Here is a 19,782-nt window from a genome sequence, read left to right as displayed (position 1 = left end):
TACATCACTGGAGATTCGTTTGCATTTTCTGGAATTTTAAATAAATGGAATCAGGCAGTATGATTCTGCTTGCCTTCTTTCACCCGGCATCACTCTTTGAGACTTACTCATTTGCTTTGCGTATCCTTTTTATTGCTGCGTTCCACTGAATGGTTGTACCACACTTTGGTAATCCAGCCACCTGCTGAAGGACACTTGGGTTTAACATTTAAATGAAAATGCCTCCCACATCCCATATCATGAATTGTAAGAAGTTCCTCTCTTTCCTGAGTTTCTCCTCATTTCTGGAGTGCCCCCAAGAGCTGCAGGGTTAATTTCTCCCTGGGCCAGTAAGTTCAGGACTTGCTGCCAGCACAGGCAAGCTGCTCAGACTCCTGCCCTGGGCCAGGCTCCTCACTGCTCCGCCCCATTGGCCCCTCGCAGGACAGCGTGGGCATAGGAGGCAGGCTTACGCCGTGCCTCAGGGAGCTGGTCAGGAGCCCAGGCAAGCCCTGCTCTCCCAGCTTGCTCCAAGCAGACACAGCCGTGCCTCTCCACTCGGTCAGGGCACATTCTGGGCCTCCCCAGGGGTACACACATGCACACATGGCCACACTCCCGTGGAAGCGAGCACTGCCGAGGCTCAGCCTCTGCTGCTGCGGCACAAGCCTCCCAGCTGTTTCAAGGAGGCTCTTCTCACTGCAGTCCCGCATGTTTCCATCCCCACCTCCTGACTAGTCTCTCCCTATCCTTCAATCCTCTTCGTCCACACTGGCCCTTTACTGTTCCTCAAGCTCATAGGTGTACTCCTGCCCCAGCACCTTTACATGTGCGCTTCCCTCTGCCCAGAATGCTTTTCCCTCAGGTGAGTGCTCCTTCACTTCCTTCAGGCCTTTACTCAAAACTCACCTTCTCAAGGAAGCCTGCTGTGGCCACCTTATACCTGAAATTTCAGCCAGGTGTGGTAGGTCGCGCTTATAATCCCAGTGCTTTGGGAGGCTGAGGTGAGTGGATCACTTGAGCGCAGCCCAGGACTTCAAGACCAGCCTGGACAACATAGCAAGACCCCTGTCTCTCAAAAAAAAAAAAAAAAAATTAGCTGGGCATGGTGGGAGGATCACTTGAGTCCTGGAGATCGAGGCTGCAGTGAGCTATGATCCTACTACGGCACTCCAGCCTGGGTGAGGCTGACTCTAAAATTAAAATACATGAAGTAAAATTTCACCCCACCCCCCTTTAATTTTCCCTTTCCCTGGGTGACTTTTCTCTTTGGCAGGAGTCACCATTGCGTGGCACAGTTTACTTCTCTCTTGTTTATCATTGTCTCCACCATTGGACTGTAAGCTCTCTGAGGGCAGCAAGTAGTCTGCTTTCTTCATTACAATTCCCAACCCCTAGAGGGCCTGGCACATAGTAGGTGCTTCAATACTTGTCAAAAGAATGAGTGGGTAAATGGACATTTGTTTCACGTTCATCCTATTGGAAAAGAGCGTCGCCATTCCTCCAGGATGAATAGCCAAGAGCAATTTCAATCTGAACAGGATGTGTAATTTCCATACTGAGAGCTGAGCACATTTAGCTCACTTAGTAAGTCCTGATGGAACATGACCCTGTGCTGACACTGAATCACGCGGCTGTCAGTCTTCCCAGGCCTTAAGGAACAGCGCCTCTAGTTGTTTGCAAACTTAAAAAAAAAATACAGTGGATCCCCTCTTTTTTTCCTCAAAGAAATCTTCCTGGAATTTCATTATACAAAACATATAAAATTGATGTTTTGTTAGTATGAAACTACATGCACTCATTTATAGTATTACTTATTAAATAAGGACATCAAGATTGATGAAAATACAAAGTTGACTACATGCAATGTGATATATTGGATTGGATCCTGGAACAGAAAAAGGACATCAATGGAAAAACAAGTGAAATCTGAATAAAATCTAGAGTTCACTTAAAAGTGGCATACCCCTGTTGGTTTCTTAGTTTTGATAAATGGTAATGGACGTTGGTAATATTAGGAAAAAGTGAAAATGGGGGAGGGGTATTTAGGAACTGTTGGTGCTATCTTTACAAGTTTTCTGTGTATATAAAATTATTCCCAAAAAGAAAGTTTATTTTTTATTTTATTTATTTATTTTTTTATTTAGAGACAGAGTCCCACTCTGTCACCCAGGCTGGAGTGCAATGGTATAATCTTGGCTCACTGCAACCTCCGCCTCCCGGGTCTGCTGGCCTCTTGGCCTCAGCCTCCTGAGTAGCTGGGATTACAGGTGTGTGTCACCAATTCCGGCTAATTTTTTGTATTTTCAGAGAGGAGTCATTGACTAGATATCCTATTTAAGAGAATAAAATGTGTATTGCATCCCTGGAGGTTTAGTGGTTAGGATGTGGTACCTCTCTCACCAGTGCAGGCGGTGAGATATATATATATATATATTTCTTATTGCATTAGTAAATAGATTTAACAAACAAAAAATACAAATTTGAAATTACGGTTATGGATGACAATTAGCATCTTCCACAACATGTAAATTATTGCGATGTTTTGCTTTGGTGATACAATATTGAAAAAATCTTGACTCTCTCAGCTAAGCAGTCGAAATGGCAACAGATTTTGACAGCTGCTCGCCTTGTGGTCATAGGATATGCTCCAACTAAACCGAGAAGGCGAGAGAGGCTCCTTCCGGGTTCTCTAGAGAATGGGGGAAGCAGATAGTCCACATGAGTGCAGCGCTGGTCTGCAAGGGGTTTTCATTTTGAACAAAGCACATTGGAATATGCACGTTGTTGCCTCTAGTTTTAAAATAGTTTTAAATATTTTTGAAAGATGATGTTTAGATTAAATGTTTGCATCCCCTGTGAAGCATTGCTAGGACTTGGCAAACACAGTCTGAAAACCACTGGTCTCATCCTCAGTTCCCATTTTACAGATAAGAAAACTGGGACCTGAGGCTAAAAGGGTGGCTCGAAGAGCTTTTGGGAGGCCGAGGGTGGATTGCTGAGGTCAGGAAGAGGCTAGCCTGGACTAATATGTGGTAAAACTCATCTCTACTAAAAAAAGAAAAATAATAGACATGTAGGGCGCAAAGATGTGACCTCATGGAGGTTGAGGCAAGAGAATTGTTGAATTGGGAGGCAGAGTTGTAGTGGTTATGACAAACACATTGCACTCCAGCCTGCACAACAGAGCAAGACTGTCTCAAAAAAAAAAAAAAAAAAAAAAAAAAGGAAAGAAAGAAAGAAAACTGGGGCCTGGAGAGGATAAAGGACTGAGTGTTCACAAGTAGAGGATAAGCCCGGATTGTTATATTTCCACCATGAGATTCATTCCTATGGGTGGATATAACTGGCTATTTTTCCTAAATGCTTGGATAGAAAGCCATTGCATGCTTCATTCTATCTGTTCTCTTGAGGGTCATTTAGTTAGCACCATTTTTTTTCCTTCCATAAGCTAATGCTTTTTTTTAAAAAAATTATACTTTAAGTTCTAGAGCACATGTGCACAACATGCAGGTTTGATACATAGATATACATGTGCCATGTTGGTTTGCTGCAACCATCAACTCATCATTTACTTTAGGTATTTTCTAACGCTTATCCCTCCCCAGCCCCCATCACCGGTACAGGCCCCAGTGTGTGAAGTTCCCCCACCTGTGTCCAAGTGGGGATCTCATTGTTTAATTCCCACCTATGAGTGAGAACACGCGTTTGGTTTTCTGTCCTGTGATAGTTTGCTGAGGACGATGGTTTCCAGCTTCATCTATGTCTCTGCAAAGGACATGAACTCATCCTTTTTAATGGCTGCATAGTATTCCATGGTGTATATGACTTAGCACCATTTTTTAAAGCTCCAGTGAACAATCTTTTTTTTCTTTCTTTCTTTCTTTCTTTTTTTTTTTTTTTGAGATGGAGCTGCTCTTGTTGCCTGTAGCCAGTGCAATGGCACGATCTTGGCTCACCGCGACCTCTGCCTCCCCTGCCTCCTGTGTTCAATCCATTCTCCTGCCTCAGCCTCCCGAGTAGATGGGATTACAGGCATGTGCCACCACACCTGGCTGATTTTGTATTTTTAATAGAGACAGGGTTTCTCCATGTTGGTCAGGCTGGTCTCGAACTCCTGATCTCGGGTCATCTGCCCACCTCGGCCTCCCAAAGTGCTGGGATTCCTGGCATGAGCAACCGTGCCCGGTCTTTTTTTTTTTTCTTTAAAAGGCAGCTCCAACAGAACAGTGAACGATCTTGAACAGGTCTCCTTGTTTACATGTCTAGGGTATAATTTAAAAAGTGCCGTTGCTGGGTCTTCGGATGGACATACCCTCAACTTCACTGTAAAATGCCAAATTGTTGTCCAAGAGCTGGTGAGAATTTCATCCCCACTCCAAAGCAGAGCGTGGCTCCCTGTAGCTCCACATCCTCACTGCTGGTTGGCAGTGTCAGAATGGAAGGAGGAACTTTCCCTTTCTACTCTAGAAACCTCGATGGTCGCAGGACCTGGGTTCTCGCCGTGAGTCTGCTCTCGCTCACTTCATGACCTTGAGGGACTTTGACTGTCCTTATCTGTGACATGAGAAGGTAGGCGTAGCTCAGATGTTCATAATTTGAGTGTTTTTGTTTGTTTGTTTGTTTTTGTTTTTGTTTTGAGATGGAGTTTTGCTCTTGTTGTCCCGGCTGGAGTGCAATGGTGCAATCTTGGCTCACTGCAACTCCTGCCTGGGTCTGGCAAGGATTCTCCTGCCTCAGCCTCCCAAGTAGCTGGGATTACAGGCATGTGCCACCACACCCAGCTAATTTTTGTATTTTTCAATAGAGACTGGGTTTCACCATGTGAAACCCAGGCTGGTCTTGTACTCCTGACCTCAGGTAATCCACTTGCCTCAGCCTCCCAAAGCGCTGGGATTATAGGTGTGAGCCACTGCACCCGGCCCTTTGAGTGTTTTTTTTTTTTTTTTTCAAAATTACAATTTCATAAACCTCCTCCATAATAGCAGACGTACTTGTAGTATTTGCTGATTGAGAAAATACATGATCCTAGGTGACTTGAATTCAGTAATAATTTACATTATTAATTTGTACTTCATTAAACACTATAACATGTAAGACATTTTGAAATGACTGTGCATGTATCTGTGATCAGTATATTTATTCAGTTTATCCACAATGCTTTTTATACATATGGATGCATACTCCATACCCCATGTTTATTCACACCCCCCACGTCTCCCCACCCCACAGTCACAACCCAGAGTTGGAAAATACTGGACTAGAGAATGTCAGTGAAGGGGGAAGGGAGCATAGTGGTTTCAGAAAGCCCTGGATTTGAATCCTGCTTCTGCCACTTGCTAGCTAATGACCTCGGCCTAGTTGCTTGCTTCCTGAACCCTAGTTTTCTCTTACCTGGGCACGCATGCACAAGGCACTGTTAGAAGTGTCTTTTATACATTAATGTTGTATGCTTAGAACAGCTCCTGGCACCTAAGTGTTCTTTAACTGTTAGCTCTTTTTATTATTTCAGTTAATCCTCCCAACAATCTTATAAGAGAGTTATCAATCATTTATGTATTTTATTTATTTATTGAGACAGGGTCTGTCTCTGTCACCCAGGCTGCAGTTCAGTGGCACAAACATGGACACCACCACTGCAACCTCCAGGTTCAAGCAGTCCTCCCACTTTAGCTTTTGGAGTAGCTGGGACCACAGGCATGCGCCATTATACCTGGCTAATTTTTAAATTTTTTGTAGAGATAGAGTCTCGCTATGTTGCCCAGGCCAGTCTTGAACGTCTGACCTCAAGAGATGCTCCTGTTTCGGCTTCTCAACAAGCAGATGCTGGGATTACAGGCATGAGCCACTGTGCCCAGCTCATTCATTTATTTATTCAATAGATATTTATTGAATGTAAACATGTTTCAGGCATTGATTAGGCACTGGGGATATATCAGTGAACAAAACAATAAAAACTACTGCCTCTACGGAGCACACCATTATCCCAATTTTACACTGAAGGAGGCTGAAGCCCAGAGAGGCTAAGTGCCTTTTCCAAGTCCACACAGCGAGTATAGAGAAAAAGCATTCGGGTTGCTTTGTCTGGTGACACACAAAATTCTCCCACATCGTCTGGGAACTGCTCCTTTCCACATCCAGTTCATTGAGTGCTTCCTGCAGCAGCTGCTTTGGGTTCGTGACCCTGCTCCTGACCCTTGAGCCACACGGGGAACTGGGGTTCCATTCCATGTACTTGGGACCAGAGAAAGTACAAAGTGAGTTCGTGGAAACTGTAAGAGGCAAAACTTGGGAGCTGCTGGCTGCCATGTTTTCTTCCATATGGAGAATGTTAATCTGGAGTGAGAGAGAAGAATGGAGCCAAGGCCCAGAGAAAGGCAGAGACGCACAGGAGAGAGGGAGTTGCAGCCATTTTGAGACCCAGCCCCCTGCCTCTCCTTGAGTTCCTGGAGACACCCAATATCCTTATAACAAGCTTCCATTTTTTGCTTCAACTTGCAACCAAAGGAATCCTAGATAATACTCTGGGACATGGCAAGTACCTAGCGAGTGACTGCTGTAAGATTCTTTGAGCTCTTGCCACACCCTAGACTTGCTGTTTTGGCGTCTGGAACTGAGTGTCCTGCTCTTAGATAACTGCAATAGATTCACTACTTCAGAGCATGTGGCTGCAACCTAACTCTTAATAAATCAGACAGGAGCTTTCTGCATGGAAAAGAGCTTCTGTCATACATCATTTTTGTTTTCCTCTTGGGGAGAACAGCTATGTTACAGCAATAACCTGCCACGTATACATCTCAAAGCCCTATTTATATAGCCATATGGATAAATATATATAAATAGGACTCGGGAATAATAGATTAAAGGATCTGCTCATGCATAGAAGACTTATGGGGCTTTCAGGACCTAATGGTGGCCTGATTCAGTAAGAAAAATGGGTCTCTAGTAGGATGTAGCCAAGAATTCGATGAGTCCATAACTTGACAGATGCTCACCCCGGAGACAGAGAGGTCAGGGGACCTTGTGAGGGGCCAGGGACTCCGACAGAATGAGCGGTAGGTGGGAACAGGAAGGGAATGGATGTGCAAAGCCATGAACTCTGAGCTGTCTTCCTAGCTCAGCTCTTGTTCTGTGTGACCTTGAGCAGGTCACTTACCTTCTCTGAGCCTTAGTTCTTCACTCATCTATAAATAAGGAATGTGGACTTGCTGACCTACAAGGTTCTTTTTTTTTTTTTTTTTTTTGGAGATTGGGTCACACTTTTGTCTCCCAGGCTGCAGTGCAGTGGCTCACTGCAGCCTCGACCTCCTGGGTTCAGGTGACCCTCCCACCTAAGCCTCCTGAGTAACTAGGACTACAGACATGTGCCGCCATGCCTGTCTAATTTTTGCATTTTTTTTTTTTTCAGTAGAGACAGGGCTTTGCCATGTTACCCAGGCTAGTCTTGAACTCCTGGGCTCAAGCGATCTGCCTGCCTCGTCCTCCTGAAGTGTTGGAATTATAGGCGTGAGTCACTGCGCCCAGCTGGTTCTTTTCTGCTCTGACATTAAAATGACTCTGAGGCCTATGGTCATGATCCTCAGGATGGGGAAGGTAGGGAAGATCTCATTTGAGTTTAGCTTATCCCTAGGGCTTGATCAATCACCAGTCTCCTTAAGGGTCTCCTACATTTTGGAGGCATATGAAGAAGGAATCCGAAGTCACAAGATCACAGGTCCTGGGGCAGTTTAAATAACAATAATAACGACTGCCACAACTACTTCTCCCATTATTCGGCACAACTGCAGCTGGGTGATTTAGGTTCATGATCTGCAGCTAACATTTATTGAGGACTTACTCTGGGCCGGGCACCATTCCTTACACTTTATGTATATTATCCTGCTTCACCCTCCCAGCAACCCCAGGATGTAGGTACTGTAGCTTCTACAGGAGGTAGAAGCAGAAGCACAGAAGTCTAGTGCGTGTCCCAGGCCGGACAACTGGTAAGTGGGATTAAGATGCCCCCGGTAGTCTGTCTCCAGATCTGTGTTCCTCATCACTCCTGCGTACTCCCCCTTTAAGAGGGCAGAAACTGAGGCTGCAGGAGGTTAATTAATCTGTGAAGAGCCAGGATCCCGGGAGTTCTCAGACCTGTCTGTTTTGTGGGAAGGGAAAAAGTCTCGCTGTTCCTTGTGTTTCCTTCTGTTTTTCCAAGTCAGTCCATTTTTTTTTTCTTGTAACAAAAGCCTATTTACAGAAGAGACATATAGGACCCAAGGTAACCATGCATCAGCCATGCTTCAGTGAACTCCCAAATCAAAGATGGGCTGGATAACGTGTACCCGATGCTCTTGGCTTTTTCAGCATTTCAGACGTTTTTGTTGTTGTTGTTCCCTCTGTGGGTTGAAACCAGGCTTTTGTGACTTGATGAGGACACATTTTTCCTGGGGTGTAATAATGCCACTGGTGTTAGCCCTAATGCTGAAAAGAGAACATTTGCTATTTTGGAAGAGTTAATCCCAAGCTTCTTTCTTTTGCTCCTGCCTTTAGAAAAGGCATTTCTGAGGCAGGTCCAGGCAAGAGTGCTGCCTCTATAATCCGCCCTCAATCATCTTAGCGCTAATCACCGAGCTTCATTGAGTACTTTGTAATGTGCCAGGCTGGGAGCTGAAGGCTGATTTGATTCTCTTAACATCTTCTGAACGGGTATAGCTGTTACCTCCATATTACAGATAGGGCACTGAGGCATGGAGCTTAAATGGCTTGACCAAGATGCCCCGGCAGCAAGGGGCAGAGCTGGGAATAGAACCCGAACTCCAGACATAGATTATTATCCATGTTCCTAACAAGAGTGAAACTCCATCTCAAAAAAAAAAAAAAAAAAAAGCGCGTTAAGACTGTGACGGCAGAGTATTAACCAACTGTGGGGCCCTTCTCAGTATGAGGCCCTGTGTGACTGCACAGGACAGATGCCCAAGAAGCTGGCCCTGACTACCCCTTTGGGCAGTTCCCTGGCTGTCTTCCAGCTTCCAGGCCTCTTTTCCAGGGGGATAAAAGCACCTTGGCCCAGACAATGCGCTTTATACCACTCTGACAGCAGACTATTATTGCCACAGTCTGCTACTCCAGGAATGACCGTTACGTTTGTGGGGAACAGGAGGGGAATGAAACTGCAGGGCCTCTTGTTCAACAAAGATTAAGATTTTAAGATTGCTGGGTGCAGTGCCTTAAGCCTGTAATCTCAGCACTTTGGGATGCTGAGGTGGGAGGATCACTTGAGCCCAGGAGTTCAAGACCAGCCTGGGTAACATAATGAGACCTCCGTCTCTATCTTTTAAATATAAAAAACTAAAAAATTAAAAATAAAAATAATGTAGGCCGGGCATGGTGGCTCCCGCCTGTAATCCTAGCACTTTGAGAGGTCAAGGCAGGTGGATCACCTGAGGTCAAGAGTTCAAGACCAGCCTGACCAACATGGCAAAACCCCATCTCTACTAAAAATACAAAACTTAGCCAGGTGTGGTGGCACGTGCCTATAATCCCAGCTATTCAGGAGGCTGAGGCAGAAGAATGGCTTGACCTGGGAGGTGGAGGCTGCTGTGAGCTGAGATCGCGCCGTTGCATTCTAGCCTGGGTAACAAGGGGCAAAAGTCCGTCTCAAACAAAAAAAAAAAAAAAGAAGAAAAGAAAAAAGCGTGTTAAGACTGTGACGGCAGAGTATTAACCAACTGTGGGGCCCTTCTCAGTATGAGGCCCTGTGTGATTGCACAGGACAGATGCCCAGGAAGCTGGCCCTGACTACCCCTTTGGGCAGTTCCCTGGCTGTCTTCCAGCTTCCAGGCCTCTTTTCCAGGGGGATAAAAGCACCTTGGCCCAGGCAATGCGCTTTATACCACCCTGACAGCTATGAAAAAGACCGGCATAGGCTGGGCTTTAGAAAGTTGGGTTGCTGCAGGTTCCTTCTGAGCAGCAGGCAGAGGGGGCTCAAGCTGGGACTGGGTGCCCCAGCCCACCTTCCGCCTCATTAGTGCCCCCAAGGGCTGACACTTGGCCAAGCCCCACCCCACCTCCAGGCTGTGTCTTGGGAGTGGGGAGAACATAGCCCTCTGGACGCCTCCCTGTCTCTGCCCATCCTGTGGCTATGTTCATGATGGGGCCTCCTGGAGGTTCAGAGAGGACCAGAACATTGTCCTTTCTCTAAGCTTTGGTTTATTAAGCAATGGAGAAATGTCAAAATGGATTGCAAAAATTGTGGTGTGCTTCAAATGTGTGCGTGTTTAAAATTAAGGCCATTATTATAAAAACAAATAAAATGCAATATAAATGTGCTTTTCCCAAGACAGTTACTGTATGTATTCATTCCCAGTTCCCACACACAGTAGAACCCGGTAATGGAATATGTGGTGTTATGATATAGATGGGCTGTTGTCCACGGCTTCTGCTTCATATCTCCCATAGCCCCTGTTACAACCTTTGGTTATAATGTTGGGTGTATTAGGCCTCAGGGGCAGGCTTCAGGAAACAGAATCTCTCTCCTGCCCTCCATTCACCTGTCTCAAGATAGGACTCTCATTTTCTTTTTTTATTGAGATGGAGTCTCGCTTTGTCGCCGAGGCTGGAGTGTAGTGGCGCAATCTCAGCTCACTCCAACCTCCACCTCCAGGGTACAAGTGATTCTCCTGCCTCAGCCTCCTGAGTAGCTGGAATTACAGGTGCCCACCACCATGCCCAGCTAATTTTTGTATTTTTAGTAGAGACAGAGTTTCACCATGTTGGCCAGGCTAGTCTTGAACTCTTGACCTCAGGTAATCTGCCCGCCTCAGCCTCCCAAAATGTTGGGATCACTGGCGTGAACCACCGCATCTGGCCTCAACTTCCCCTACCTTTCTGATTGTGGGTCTTAAGGTTGTCTTCAGAGAGGGTCCCACCCTATACCCTGGGGGGAAAATGCCTTGAAACTTCCATAAATACCCAAGAGGACTGGGTTGGGGGAGCTCCCGGGTAGCTGAACATGTGAAGCATGGTACCCCAGGGAGGGGATGGAAGCTCCGTGCCTTTTCTCCTATACCCTATACATCTCTTCATCTGTATCCTTTGCAATAGCCTATTTTTTTTTTTTTCCTTTGGAGATAAAATCTTGCTCTGTGCCCAGGCTGGAGTTCAGTTGTGCAATCTTGGCTCACTGCAACCTCTGCCTCCTGGGCTCAAGCCATCCTCCCACCTCAGCCTCTTGAGTAGCCGGGATTACAGGCATGCGCCGTCACGCCTGGCTAATTTTTGTATTTTTTGTAGAGACGAGGTTTCACCGTGTTGGCCAGGCTAGTCTTGAACTCCTGGCCTCAAGCGATCTGCCCACCTTCGCCTCCCAAAGTGCTGGAATTACAGGCATGAGCCACTGTGCCCGGCTGCAATCTCTCTCATAATAAACTGGTAAATATGAGTGTTTCCCTGAGTTCTGTGAGCTCTTCCAGCAAATTAATTGACCCAAAAAGGGTTGTGCAAGCAATTGTGAAGTCAACCAGAGGTTTCAGAGGCCTGGACTTGCACTGGTATGTGCTGGGGGACAGTCCTGGGGACTAAGCTCTCAGCCTGTGGGAGCTGACACTATCGTAGTGTCTGAACTGAATTGGAGGACACCCCCCTGGTGTCCACTGCTTGGTGTGTGGGGGAAGAAACACACACACCTTTGGTCACAAAAATTCTGTGTTGATTGCTGTGGTGTGAGAGCCGAGGAAAAATGTGGCTGGAGAGAGTTTTTCCCTGCAGAATATAATTATTTTTTAGTTTTCATTGAGGTGTAATGCACAAAGTATGGGGAAAGTGCACTGATCTTAGATGTTCCACTTGCTTTTTATATATGTATATACCCCTATAACCACTACCCACATCAGGATGTTTACAGCACCTAAAAGGTTCTCTCACTCCCCTTCAAAGTCAGTATCCCCGAAGAGGTCAGTGCCATTATGAGTTCTATCACCCATTGGTTGGTTTTACTTGTTCTTAGATTTCCTATATATGGAATAATACAGTGTATATTCTTTTGTGCTTGGTGTCTTTCTCTGAACATAATGTCTGTGAAATCCCCCATGTTTTTGCATATGGCAGTGGTTTATTCTTTTTATTGTTGAGTAGAATTCCATTATGTGAATATGCTGCAATATATTCCCCCTTCTCTTGCTGAAATGGGCATTTGGGTTGCATCCAGTTTGGGGCTATTAGGAGGAAAATGCTATCAACGTTCTTGGATGCTCTTTTTTTGGTGGATATATGCACTCATTTCTCTTGGCTAGGGTATGCATATGTTCAGTTTTCTGAAGTGGTTGTACCAGTTACCACTCACATAGCAATGCATGAGAGAGAATATACATTTAAAACGGTAGGATGAATGTCCTCTTCTTTTGATCTGTTTGGTGTTCCTCTGTGAATACAGCATTTTGCAGAGATGTCCAAGTTTGAATAGGATTCTGGGCAGCCCCCTGGTGTCCCACCGGGACCACATATGATAGGAAAATTCCACAGAGGTGCTGCTTTCTCTCAGGAGCCTCTGTACCCCATCTCCTCCACATTACTCTCCAGCCGCTGGGGCAGGCGCTTTGGGGCTATGATGCCTCCAATCTGACTAACTCTGTCAATGAGATCATGGAAGGGAAAACTAAACCAACAAAGAAAGGGCCAAAGGGGAAAAACTAGCGGGGAAGGAAGTGGTCCCATGTGACAGATAGTCCCATGGAATCTTGGGAAAGCCGTGTGGATATCTAACCCAGGATCCTCAACTGCCTTCACTTTTTGGGCAGCTCCCATGGGCCAGGCATATTTGCTGCTTTGTGCAACCATTCCAACAACCTTGTAAATTCGCTATTATTAGACCTTCCCATGTGTCAGGCACCTCACTAATATTCATTATCTCTAATCTTCATGACTCCTCCGTGGACAAAAGAGAAAAAGGCAGAGCAGAAAGATAAGTCGCTCGCACAGGACCACATAGCCAGGAAGTGCCATCCTAGGACTCGAACCAGACCCTGCCTGGCACAGGGAGGAAGCCTTGTGGTACCCGACAAGTGGAGCCTCTGTCATCAGAAGTTATTCACTCTCATGATGTGTGACCTGTGTACATGTATCACAGGTGTATGAGAATGAACACAACTTCCGGCATAGGTGTTGCTCGTCTGAAAGGCTAAGCACAAATGGATGTTTTACACGTTAAATTACATAACTTACCAGGGGAGCTGACTTTTTAAAAAAAGATCTAAAAGGAGACATAGGGAGAGGCTGTTGGGAAATGTGACCATATCTTCTGTGTGGATTTTATAGTTGGGACTTGCATGGAGCCACTCCCCGCTGCCTCCCTCCCACTGTGGTGCTAGCATGTGTACATTGCAAGAGGCTCAGTGTCCTATCTTGGTTTGCAGAGACCCCGAAGTGGTCAGGGTCCCTGACTCTTGCTCTTTGCTTTGTAGCCAGGTAGGTGTCCACAGCCCACAGGATTCATGTTCACGCAAGAGGGGCAGGCTCCTCTCCTTTCCCTACTTCCCACCCCAACACCTGTGGAGGGGCCACTCATTTATGCCAGGTCTGTTTATTTCAGAGTCTGTGAAGCAAGCTAACACAGCTAGTAAAGTCATAGAAAGGGATGCCCTGCAGTTCCAAAAATAATTGTTCTGTTTGTCCCCTCAGATGGGTGAGAGGAGCAATCATGAGCTCTGGATGGGACATGCTCATTCTATGGCTGGTCACCGTGATCACTCAGTCATCTAAGGAGAGCAGTCCTGGTGCCGGCCGTACCACTCCTGGGCAGGGGGGCTGTTACCAGTGGTAGTTATCCATACGTGTCTGCAGCAATCTCAGTTTTTGCCTCCTCAGAAGAAAGAATTCGACTGAAGGGCATAAGAAAGGAGAGACTGAGGCAAGTTTTAGAGCAGGAGTTAAAGCTTATTAAAAAGCTTTAGAGCAGGCTGAGCGCACTGGCTCGCGCCTGTAATCCTAGCACTTTGGGAGGCCGAGACGGGCGGATCACTAGGTCAGGAGATCGAGACCATACTGGCTAACATGGTGAAACCCTGTCTCCACTAAAAATACAAAAAAATTAGCTGGGCATGGTATCAGGTGCCAGTAGTCCCAGCTACTCAGGAGGTTGAGGCAGGAGAATGGTGTAAACCCTGGAGGTGGAGCTTGCAGTGAGCCAAGATGGCCCCACTGCACTCCAGCCTGGGCCAAAGTGTGAGACTCTGTCTCCAGCGGGGGGAAAAAAAAAAGCTTTAGAGCAGTAAGGAAAGGAAGGAAAGTACGCTTGGAAGAGGGCCAGGGGGGCGACTTGAGAGACCAAGGGCACAGCTTGACCTCTTGACTTGGGGGTTTTATACGTTGGCATACTTCCGGGATCTTGCGTTACTTCTCCCTACTCTGAAGATCTTATTGGGAAGCTGCTGATCAGTTTCAGGTGTTTTCTGTCTGTTAGGAGACTGCCTTTCCCTGGCGCCGGCTGCAACCAATTATTATTTTAGAGAAACAGTTAACAACTGCCTGACCTCACCTGATGGTTGGCCGTCACTCCTAGTGTGCGTGGCGTGTAGGAGCTGTTCCCCCCCCCCCACCCCCCACTCTAGCTGACTAGCTACCTCGTGTGGGAAGGAGCTCCCCCAACTCCCACTGCCCAGCCTGCTCCTCTCTAGAACAACCAGACTTTGTGGCCACAAAGAATTCTTCGAGCTAGGCACAGTGGCTCACACCTGTATTCTCAGCACTTTAGGAGGCTGAGGCAGGAGGATCACTGGAGCCCAGAATTCAAGACCAGCCTGGGCAATGTAGCAAGACCCTGTCTCTACTAAAAAAATTTTTAAAAAAGAGTTCTTGGCGAGAGATGTTCTTGCTTCTGCCCAGGAACAGCTGATAAAGCCAAGTCAACAGTAGCAGAGGGCTTTTCTGTGAGTTCTCAGCAGGGCCACCCTTAAAGGCAGGCACCAGAAGGCTGGGTGCAGTGGCTCATGCCTTTAATCCCAGCACTTTGGGAGGCCGAGGCAGGCAGATCACTCGAGTGCAGTAGTTAGAGACCAGCCTGGCCAACATGGTGAAACCCTGTCTCTACTAAAAATACAAAAATTAGCTGGGCATGATGGTGTGCACTTGTAGTCCCAGCTCTTCGGGAGGCTGAGGAAGGAGAATCGTTTGAACCCGGGAGGTGGAGGTTGCAGTGAGCCAAGATTGTACCACTGCACTCCAGCCTGGGCGACTGAGCAAGACTCCATTTCAAAAGAAAAAAAAGAAAGAAAAAAAAAAAGGCAGGCACTAGAGCTTCTGGAGGTATGAAAATGTATTGTTCTGAGAGGTGACAGAAGTGCAAAAGATGAAGGTTAGATGAATGGAGGGGAGTTCATATTTTTTCAATGTGCTAGGAACTGTGTGAGGTGCTTCCACATGCCTTATCCTGTTTGCTCTTCACGGCAGTCCCTTGAAATAGATACTACGTATTGTAAATCCCAGCCCTGCCCCCTGCCCCCTGCCCCGCATTGCTGGCTTGCAACCAGTGTGCTCATAGGGAGTCCTGTGCTCAGAAGGACACCTGTGCTGTTTAATGCCCTGTTGTCACTGTGACGTGGTTTGGCTCTGTGTCCTCACCCAAATCGCATGTTGAATTGTAATCCCCACGTGTCGAGGGAGGGGCCTGGTGGGAGGTGATTGGATCATGGGGGTGGTTTCCCTCATGCTGTTCTCACGATAATGAGTGAGTGCTCACGAGATCTGATGGTTTTAAAGTGTGGCATTTCCTCCTTCCCGCACTCTCTCTCCTGCTGCCTTGTGAATAAGGTGCTTGCTTCTCCCTTCACCTTCTGCCATGACTGCAAGTTCCCTGAGGCCTCCTCAGCCATGCAGAACTGTGAGTCAATTAAGCCTCTTTCCTTTATAAATCCCCCAGTCTCAGGTATATTGTTATAGCAGTGTGAGAATGAACTACTACGCACTGCATTTCCATCTTGCACTAGACTCCACAAATTTGGTAGCAGGTCATGATTATACCCACTTTATAAATGAGGAAGCTGAGGCTCCAAAAAGTTACGTAACCTGCCCAAGGCCATAGCTGGGAAATGGTGGATTTTGCACTTGGGAGTCAGACAGCCCTGTGTTCAAGACCAAATTCACCATTATGGTGCATTTCATTCAACAAAGTGTATATACTGAGGCCGGGTACAGGGACTCACACCAGTAATCCCAGCATTTTAGGAGGCCAAGGCGGGAGGATTGCTTGAGGCCAGGAGTTTAAGACCGGCCTGGACAAAGCAAGACCCTGTCTCTATTCTATGAAAATAAAAGTATAGGTATTGAGCATCTGCTCTAAGGCTGATATTCTCCTAGGCTCGTGGGATTCTTCGGTGAGCAAAATAAAGTCCCTACGCTCATGGGGCTTGCACTCTAACAAGGTGTGTGTTATGCGAGTGCTTTGGCTCTTAAAATGAGGACCCTGGATCTGCAGCCCAAAAACTTGTTAGAATCAGACACTCGGCAGGTGGGCCCAACAGTCGGTGTTTTAACAATCCTTCCAGGTGATTCTAATGCAACTCAAGTTTGAGAAACTGAGCTAAAAGGTAATACAAAGTGCAGAGCAATGAGGGAGGGAGATGGGGAGTCTGCAGTTTAAACAGGATGGTGAAGGAGGGGCTCAGTGAAGGCTTCCCTCTGAGCAAAGCTGTGAAGGACATGAGGAGGTTGCCCCCTCTGGGGGACACATGAACCAGGCAGAGGCGGCGGCTGGCAGAGAGGCCTGAGGGCAGGAGTATGAGGAGCATGAGGGAGAGTGAGGGGCCAATGGCAGGGACGAAGTGTGGCAATGATGAGGCCATGTTTCATGTGTCACCAAGCCTCTGATTCTAATATGCTTTTCTTGCATATTCAAGCCATGTGACTGTTGCCTGGAGGGACCATTTGGGTATAGCCACCCGCAGAGGAGCAGGACAAATGAGGAGTTGTTTCTCAAGATGGGCAATCATGCCTTTCAAGGAGAAGACAGAGGACCCAAGCATTCTCCAGTTTCCCCTCCAGCTTGAGTTATCTGAAAGCGCTGCTTAATGAATACACCGATCGGGCTTCATTGGGGAACAGAGGCTCCTAGCCAAGGCCCTTGATGTGGCATTCTCATTTTCTGGGTGGTAACCCTGAGGATAGATCAGGGACATTTTCATTAAGTGTCAAGTGTTTCTTGAGCTCCAGCAAATGACGCAGGAAGCTTCAGGACTCTACCACAGGGACAGCAAGTCTGCCATCTAAAGGCTTGCCTCAAACTTTCAGGGCCACACTTGTCATGCAGCGTGAAATCCCAAGGGAAAAAAATATTGGCACTGTTGACTAGCAGGGGCTCACCTTCTGCCTCGGAAGAGGCCCTGCCTCTGGTGACTTTGTAGTGTCATGCCCCAGGGAGGTCCCCCTCCTCCTCTGTTTGTCTCTTTCTTTCTCATTGTGTTCCTAGTCTCGGCCCATTTTACAGATGTGAAAGCTGAGTCTCAGCTGGGAAATCATCTGTATTACTGGGCCCTATTTCTGAGGGGTCTGATTCAGTGATTCTCACATTAATGCATGTATCAGAATCACCTGGAGTCCTTGTTAAAATACAGATTACTGGGCCCTATTTCCGGGGGGTCTGATTCAGTGACTCACATTAACGCATGTATTGGAATCACCTGGAGTCCTTGTCTAAATCACGTCCATATACTGGGCCCTCATTTCTGAGGGGTCTGATTCAGCCTGATTCTCACATTAATGCATGTATTGGAATCACTCTGGAGTGCTTGTTCCACTAACAGTACAGATCCTCATCATGGGCCGCTGTTTCCGGGGGGTACTGATTCAGTGACTCACATTAACGTATGTATCAGAATCACCTGGAGTGCTTGTTAAAATACAGATTACTGGGCCCTGTTTCCGGGGGTCTGATTCAGTGACTCTCACATTAATGCATGTATTGGAATCACCTGGAGTGCTTGTTAAACTACGGATTACTAGGCCCTATTTCTGAGGGGTCTGATTCAGTGACTTTCACATTAACGCATGTATCAGAATCACCTGGAGTGCTTGTTAAACTACAGATTACTGGGTCCTATTTCCGGGGGTCTGATTCAGTGGGTCTTGGGTGAGGAACAAGAATTTGCTTTACTAGCAAGTTCCCAGGTGATGCTGATGCTGTTGATTCAGGGGCCACACTTTGGGAACCAATGCATTTTAGCAAACTGGTGGTTCTCAACCCTGGCTGTACATTGCAATCACCTGAGCACTTAAAAATTCTGATGCCAGCTCCCCTCTCTGAAAATCTGATTGAATTGGTCCACAGTGGTGTCCAGACATTGGCATTGTTTTCTAATGTGCAGCCAGGAATTAGGATCACTCCTCTAAACGCTGTCAATAGGGAGTATAGAAGGAGTAGCAGGTTCCTGAAGGCAAATAATGGTCCCTTTTCCCTAAAATACAGAAACATAATGACTTCTGCTTTCAAGCTCAAAATCCACAGCATTACGAACCAATCTGTTCAGCCCCGGTTAGATGCTAACTGAATTTCCTCTCTGGGCTGGATCTTGTTCTCTGTGGCTTTTTCAACAACCTGAGTGTGGACTGATTGAGGCCAACTGTTTGGTGGGAAATGACAAGATGGAAGTCCGTTGAGAAGCTGATGACAGGTCTACCTTGCAACTGGGCATTTTTCTTGCAAATAATCATCTGTGGTGATTTCACTTAAGTTTGCAAAAGCATGTTTTACGACCACAGTCCTTGCATAATTATGCAACGGAAATGTATTTGAAATTGCTTAAATGGTTATATATAGGCAGGATTTGCTCAAGCATTTAATGTATACTTTTTAAAAGTCCACACGCCATTGGATTACCATTGAAATACGCTGTTGAAATTGGAGTTTGCTGTTCCCAGTTTAGTGCTGAGAAAGAGGAGGGTGTTTTGTATAACCTAAAAGCAATAATGCATTTAGAAGGCAGGCATTAATTCTTTCTAAGGATGATTAAATCTTATCTTGTGATTAATTGTTTAGGAACTAGGCATGGAGGCTGTGGCTATTGCCTTAAAGCGCAAGGAAAGTAAAAACAAACAAACCCCCCCCCCCAAACCAAAAAAGTCCAAACAAACAAGAAAAGGTGAATATCTTAGTTCATTGGCTATTAATACAAAAACGGTGAGGATGTTGTCTGGCTGGAAGAGGAAGAAGAGAAGTTGGAATCATGGGGTGGTAGGCCTCCAGACTCGGAGCTGAAGAAGGCATCTAACCAGGGAGCTCAAGTCCAATGGGTACGGAAGTCTAAATGAGTGAAGGACCAGCATGTGCCTCTTTTTTTCTTTTTTCTTTTCCTTTTCTTTTCTTTTCTTTCTTTCTCTTTCTCTTTCTCTCTTTCCCTTCTTTCCCTCCCTCCTTTCTTTCTCTCTCTCTCTCTCTCTCTCTCTCTCTCTCTTTCGATGGTGTTTCGCTCTTGTTGCCCAGGCTGGACTACAGTGCAGGGGTGCAATCTCAGCTCACTGCAACCTGTGCCTCCCGGGTTCAAGCAATTCTCCTGCCTCAGCCTCCTGAGTAGCTGGGATTACAGGAATGCGCCACCACGTCCAGCTAGTTTGTTGTTGTTTTTTGAGATAGAGTCTCGCTTGGTTGCCCAGGCTAGAGTGCAGTGGTGCAATCTTGGCTCACTGCAACCTCCACCTCCGGGGTTCAAGCAATTCTTCTGCCTCAGCCTCCTGAGTTGCTGGGACTACAGGTGTGTGCCACCACGCCCCACTAATTTTTGTATTTTGAGTAGAGACGTGGTTTCACCATATTGGCCAGGCTGATCTTGAACTCCTGACCTC

This window comes from Papio anubis, chromosome 17 (genome assembly GCF_008728515.1).
Source record: "Papio anubis isolate 15944 chromosome 17, Panubis1.0, whole genome shotgun sequence".
Lineage (NCBI taxonomy): Eukaryota > Metazoa > Chordata > Mammalia > Primates > Cercopithecidae > Papio > Papio anubis.
The sequence above is the reverse complement of the archived record's forward strand: the minus strand, read 5'-3'. Positions refer to the sequence as shown.